Here is a 6,000-nt window from a genome sequence, read left to right as displayed (position 1 = left end):
TGAGCTGCTACTTATTATTATGTAATGTTACCTATCTCACCCTGCAGGAGCCAGGAACAGGCGCTTAGTGGAACGAATCCTGAAAAAAAAACACCACCCCAAAACAAACCCCAAGCTTTTTGGACTTCGGGCGCCCACTCGGCGGCCCCAAAGCGCCTGCCTTTGAGCCAGACGCGCATGCGCAGCCTCTCCGGCACCGCTCAGCCAGCGGACAGCGGCTCCCCGGCGGGCGGGCGGGCAGGTAGGCCTCTCCCTAGGTCGTCCCGACTTGGGGGGCGCGGCGTTTGCGGGGTCTCAGCCCCGTAGGATACGTGGAGGGGGTCGGCCAGGCTCCCGCGGCACCGGAGCCCCTCGCAGCCGCGTTTGAGGGTGACGTAGGCCGCAAAGCAGGCCAGCGGCCTGTTTCCCTCCAACCGCGTTGCTACGGTAACTGAGCGCCGCCGTTGAGGCGACCCGCCCTCTGCCCGCGCGGACGCTTCTCTCCACGGCAACCGGTCCCGCCCTCCCTCCCTCTGCGGAGAAGCTTGGGTTTCCAGGGCAACCGAGCCCCTCCTCCCCCTCCCTCAGGAAGGAGGCATTCTCCTTGCAGAAGCTGCTGGGGGGGGGGGGGGGCGAGGGCCGGGAAGGGCCTTCTCTGACCGGGAAGGGCGCCAGCCTTGCAAGAAGCAGAGTATCTGGGGCCGGGGTTTCCTCCAGGCAGCCTCCCAGCATCCCCCAACCGTAGCCCATGGGCTCCAGAGGGAGGATGGGTGGGGCAGAGGGGCACAGGAGGTTCAGGGGCTGCTTGTCCGGGGACTTCTAGGCGGCCAAGGGGGGACAACGAGGACGAGGAGCCTTGGAGTCTCAGCTGGAAAAGAGGCCCAACAGGCCTGGCCCTGTTTCATGGGGGCTAGGTAGGTAGGTAGATAAGTACAGAGGGATGTGGATACATAGATGGATCTGCTGCATATGGGTGGGTGGATGGGTGGGTGGGTGGACGGTTGTTTGGTAGATGTTTAGTGGATAGATGAGAAAGAGGAAGGAAGGAATTCTTAGGTATGGTTATTAATCAAGGATTGTAACAAAAAAGCACAAAGCAGCGATGTCAGCAGGATGTAGTAAAAAATGTCATTGGGATTTGTGACATCACAATTGAAGCTTTGCTTTTTCATGGCTTCTGTCCTGACTTGTTGACAATATCTTTTGGATAACCTTTGGGATAACAGCATAGCAGTAAGAAGGACCAAACATTCGCTTGCTGAATTTTACATACCATAAAGCCATATTTTTCACTGTTTAAGGCAATGGATTACTTTATCAGTGAGCCATTCAAGGTAAATCAATCTGAGGGCCCTGAAAATGTAGTTATTAGTGGAGTTTGGAGGCCTGTAAAAATGGCTACATGAAAAACATGAGTTGTGATTTCAATTATTCCATTATCACAATGGCAAATCCAACTACCTAAGTAATTTTTTTAAAAAATGTTCAAGACTGTTACATGGAGTGTATTAAAATGATCCAAGAATAAGGCTCTTCTGAAATTTGGAATTGTAATTTTGTATAAATATAAACTAATAGCAATGGGTGGAACAATAGCCTTAGAACTGACAACGAATAAATCAAAATGATGGATAATTTCGCCTTTTAAGATCAACCATCAACAGTAAAGGAACAGTAAAAATAATGCATAGACTACCGCTTAACTATAGCAGCTATGAAGGCCTTGAAAAAGATATTTGAATTCTATGATGTGCTTATATCTAAAAAAATCAGAATTGTGCAAACTGTGGTATTACCCTTGATACTCCATGGAAGCAGAGGTTGGATCTCAAAGAAGCAGGATAGGAAGAGTACTGATGCTTAGAACTTTAGTGTTGAACAGTCCTGAGTACCACGGACAGTGACAAAAAGAATAAATGGATAATCAACCAGCATTTTCACTGGAGGCACAACAGTCAAATTATTCTACTTCATGTTATGTGATGACCTTGGTCTCTGAAGAAAGCTCTAATGCTGGGAAAGATTTAGAGTCAGAATAGAGATGGAAGAGACCTTGGAGATCTTCTAGTCAAACCCCCTGCTCAAGCAGGAGATCCTGTACCATTTCAGACAGATGGCCATCCAGACTTTTCTTAAAACCTCCAGTGATGGAGCACCCACAACTTCTGAAGGCACGGTGTTCCATTGGTTGATTGTTTCTTCTTAGTTCTAAGTTGCTGCTCTCTTGGTAAGTTTCCATCCATTGCTGCTTGTCCTGCCTTCAGGTGCTTTGGAGAAAAGGTTGACTCCCTCTTCTTTGTGGCAGCCTCTCAAATACTGGAATACCTGCTATCATGTTCCCTCTAGTCCTTCTTTTCTCTAGACTGGCCATACTTAGCTCCTGCAACCATTCTTCATATCATATGTTTTAGTCCCCAGGCCTTTAATCATCCTACTTGCTCTTCTCTGCATTTTTTCCAAAATCTAAACATCTTTTTGAAATAATGTGACCAAAGCTGGATGCAGAATTTTACCCAATATGATCTTACAAAGGTTTTATAAAGTGATACTAATACTTGACATGATCTCGATGTCAGGAAAGAGAAGAAGACAACAGGGTGCCAAGTGCTTAGCTTCAGCGATGATGAGGGCACAGTTGGAAGACTGATAGACCAATTTAGAGACAGATACCTAAACCAGATACTTCACCATACATTTAATTATTGTATTCAATTTGCAATTTATCACCAGTGCATTCAGTTGAGGTGTGCCTTTGGAAGCCTTGTTTTTGAAAACAATGAAACTGAGGAAGGATTAAGGTATTCCCCATCCCTACCCCACATGCAGTGAATTTAGTGGTTGGCTCAACTATATATCTTTTTTTTAAAAATCAAAGTGGATGCAAAAATTGCTGAGGTATTGCTCCAAACTATTCTTAGCAGTTTGTGGATATCCATTTATTGTCCAACTGCTGCCTTTGTATTACTGGGTGATAGTTTTAGGCCATGGAGCACAATGGGATCAGTTTTTGTCCCATTGGGAATATCATCAGGATTTAAAACTTTTAATTTAATTTTGGGGAATGAGTTATCATCAAACTCTTTTTAGATTTTCTGTTTTATCTTTTCTCCTGTGCGCTGCTTGGAGAGTCCAAGCATGGGTTAACACAGCCTATCTGCCCAAGGACTGAGTTGATTTTTTCCCTTGGTCACGCCTCCTTTGCCTCCTTAGGTCCAGTTTTAAAAACTCAGTCCGCCCGATAGGACTAGTTTTGGGGAGCTCTCAGTCATTGGACAGATAGGCTGGGCTCTCCAGGAGAAATTAGTAAGAATAGGATTTAGATTAGGAGTTTATTAGGATTTTTCCCTTTTCTTTTACCTTGAGTTTTAGTTGCTTTGTTTTGAAAGTAATTGGATTATAGCTGTCTTCTGAAGCAACGGTCGAGCCCCACCTGCTGCATTACGCTCGCAGCGGGTGGAACAGCTGAGGCTACTGGTCTGGTGGCTGCCAGCGAGTGTGGGGATGACTGGCGCTCTCCGCGCATCTCTGGCCGCTCTTCGGGAAGAAATTGGTGAGATCTACTCCCTAGCGTCTCTTCACGCTCGAGAGGGTGCGGTGGCCATTTTGGAAGTGACGCTTTGGCGCGGTTTCCAACGGCCGCTAATTAATTTCCTGCCGGCTGCATCCCTGGCCGTCTAAAAATGCGCGAAAGTCGCAGCAGCCATCTTTTTTGAGGAATTTGGGAGGCAGACGGCAGCAGACCACCGCAGCTATTTGCACCTCTCCGCCTCAGCGCAGATCACTGCCAGGGGTTGTGAGGGCCTTTCCGAGGCCTGATCTCCCCTATCAACAACCCTTGTCCTAGGGGGGTGGCAGAGGAGTGTCCTGGTGTCCTTATCCAGCCTCCAGCCTCAGCCTGATCTGCGGATGCTTGGGAGCCGGCTGGCCAGCGTCCAGTGCCCTTTCCTGCAGCTGCTTCATCCTCCATCCGGTCCATCCACCCTACTTATGGCTGATGAAGGTTTGGAGCAATGGGAAGAGTTGGCAGGGCCATCTGCGAAGCGCAGCAGGCCAGATCCCTCAGGCCAAGTGAGAAAAGGAAATAAGGGCCCAGGGGGGAAGGTTTCCCACAGTTCCTCTGGGAGGAGGGGCCCTAAACACCAGGGGGACAAGAAGCAGGAGACCCCAAAGGATAGGCCTAGTAAGCCCCAGGCCCCTCATCCTCCTCAGGCCTGTGAGGCTGGGCCGGGATCTCCACTGCCCAGACTTGAGAGAGAGGAGTCTCTCTCTGATCGAGAGGATCAATCACCTTCTCTCAGTGGTAGAGATTCCCTGTCTGGCTCTCCTGCAGCCTCCCTGGGTTACCCAGACTCGCCTAGTTCTTCAGTAAGGGAGGAGTTGGAACTTTTCCAGGGTTGCCTCCACGTGGAGGACTCCATGGCACCCGTTAGAGAAAGATGCTGAACCCCTTCTAGGCCTAGGCCTGTAGAGGACAAAGGGCCGGCTCTCTCAGCTGAAATGAGGGAGGTTATAGCCCAGGCTATTTCCCAGGGAGTGGTTGAGGCCATGCGCCAAAAGGAAAGTAAAAGTGGCAGGACCCCTAGGGCTGCACACCCCCAAGCGGAGAGTAGGAGCCGCGGCCTCGATTCCCCAGGCACTTCTGTTACCACAGAGGTCTCTGTGTGGGAGGTGGATGCTGCGGATGAGTTTGAACTATCGGAGGATGAGGACATGCCTCCTGATAAGCCGGCTTTCATTGGCCTCTTCAAACCATTGTTTAAAGCTATCTTACACAAGGCCAAGGCCTCTATGGAGTTCGGGGCCAAACCTAAGGACAAGGCCATTCCCTCTACTTCCCAGGACCTTAAAGTAGGGCTATTTAGTGAGACTGCCCTGGACCCGGAGCTTATCCCAGTCCCTGACTTGTTCATGGACGTGGTACAGCACCAATGGGTACAACCAGGTACTCTGGCCAACCCCAGTGGGGAAGACAAGGCCTTGTACCCTCTGGAACCAAAGTTGGAGGATATGTTAAAATTGCCGAGGTGGATGCCCCAGTGGTCTCTCTGACCTCCAATTCGACTCTTCCGGCAGACCTATTTGAGGGCCTTAAGGCGGAGGACAAAAGATCTGAAAAGGCCTGTCATAAAACGCACCAGGCGGCAGCCTGGGCGATTAAGGCATCCGCCTTGCCTCATTCTTCACAAGGGCATCCTTGCTCTGGCTACGCCAGCTGAGATCTAAGCCTCCCTTGAAGGCTGTATTGATCTGGCGGCATGATCTTAAGATCATTACAACCGTGGAATACTTAGCGGTTGCTTCTCTAAATGCAGCGAAGTTTGCCTGCAGAGCGCTGGCCTCCAATGTGACTTCACGTTGCCTACTGTGGCTTCGACACTGGCAGGTGGACATGAAGGCCAAGTGGAAGCTGGCTTCAGCCCCATTCAAAGGGGGGCTTCTCTTTGGGGACTCCCTAGGGAAATTTATGATAGAGACAAAGGATAAATGGAAAGTTCTTCCCTCTACCTTCAAAAAGAGTGAGAAAAAAAGTTCTGGTTCCTTCAGGAAACAGACCTTTTGGACACAGGAAAGTGCCCAGGCATCCACCTCATCCTTTCCCTATCAGAGGTCCTACAACCAGCCTAGTGATAGGAACCAGGACAGAAACACCTTTGGCTCCAGGGGCAGACAACACAACCAGGGCTCCTTTCGAAGGTCCTTTCGAGGGGGTTCCAACAACCGCCAGTTCAGATGCGGCAAATGACCGCCAGAGCAACCCTCCCATCGGGTGCCACCTGCAACTTTATGCAGACCGTTGGGAGGGAATTACCATGGACTCGTGGATCCTGAACACCATGAGGGCTGACACTGGAATTCCTGTCATTTCCAGTACGAACATTTGTTTGTTGCCCTCTGGCCAAGAACCCTGTAAAAAGGTTCCTCATGCAGGCAGAAATTGACCATCTTCTGCAAATAAACACCATAGAGCCAGTTCCCCCGGGCCAGGAAGGGACGGGATTTTACTCCATTCTCTTCTTGGTC

At 49.8% G+C, this 6,000-nt stretch overlaps 1 protein-coding gene across 10 annotated transcripts in view; it reads left to right on the top strand.

Moving 5' to 3' along the window:
* The first annotated feature begins 206 nt into the window (after window positions 1–206).
* OGDHL (oxoglutarate dehydrogenase L) overlaps window positions 207–6,000 on the top strand; it is a 113,874-nt gene continuing 108,080 nt past the window's right edge. For 7 of the 10 annotated variants that reach the window (XR_014175565.1, XM_081955349.1, XM_081955344.1 and 4 more), the window contains exon 1: window positions 822–897. The gene's annotated coding sequence lies outside the window, so the exon portion shown is untranslated. Of the gene's footprint in view, window positions 242–821; window positions 902–1,226; window positions 1,314–6,000 lie in introns of those variants that run through there. The other 3 variants (XM_081955346.1, XM_081955347.1, XM_081955345.1) reach the window with 3 other exon arrangements.

The sequence above is a fragment of the Natrix helvetica genome (genome assembly GCF_964273705.1).
Source record: "Natrix helvetica genome assembly, chromosome: 5".
In the NCBI taxonomy this organism is placed as follows: domain Eukaryota; kingdom Metazoa; phylum Chordata; class Lepidosauria; order Squamata; family Natricidae; genus Natrix; species Natrix helvetica.
This window is presented reverse-complemented; position numbering and strand designations above follow the sequence as displayed.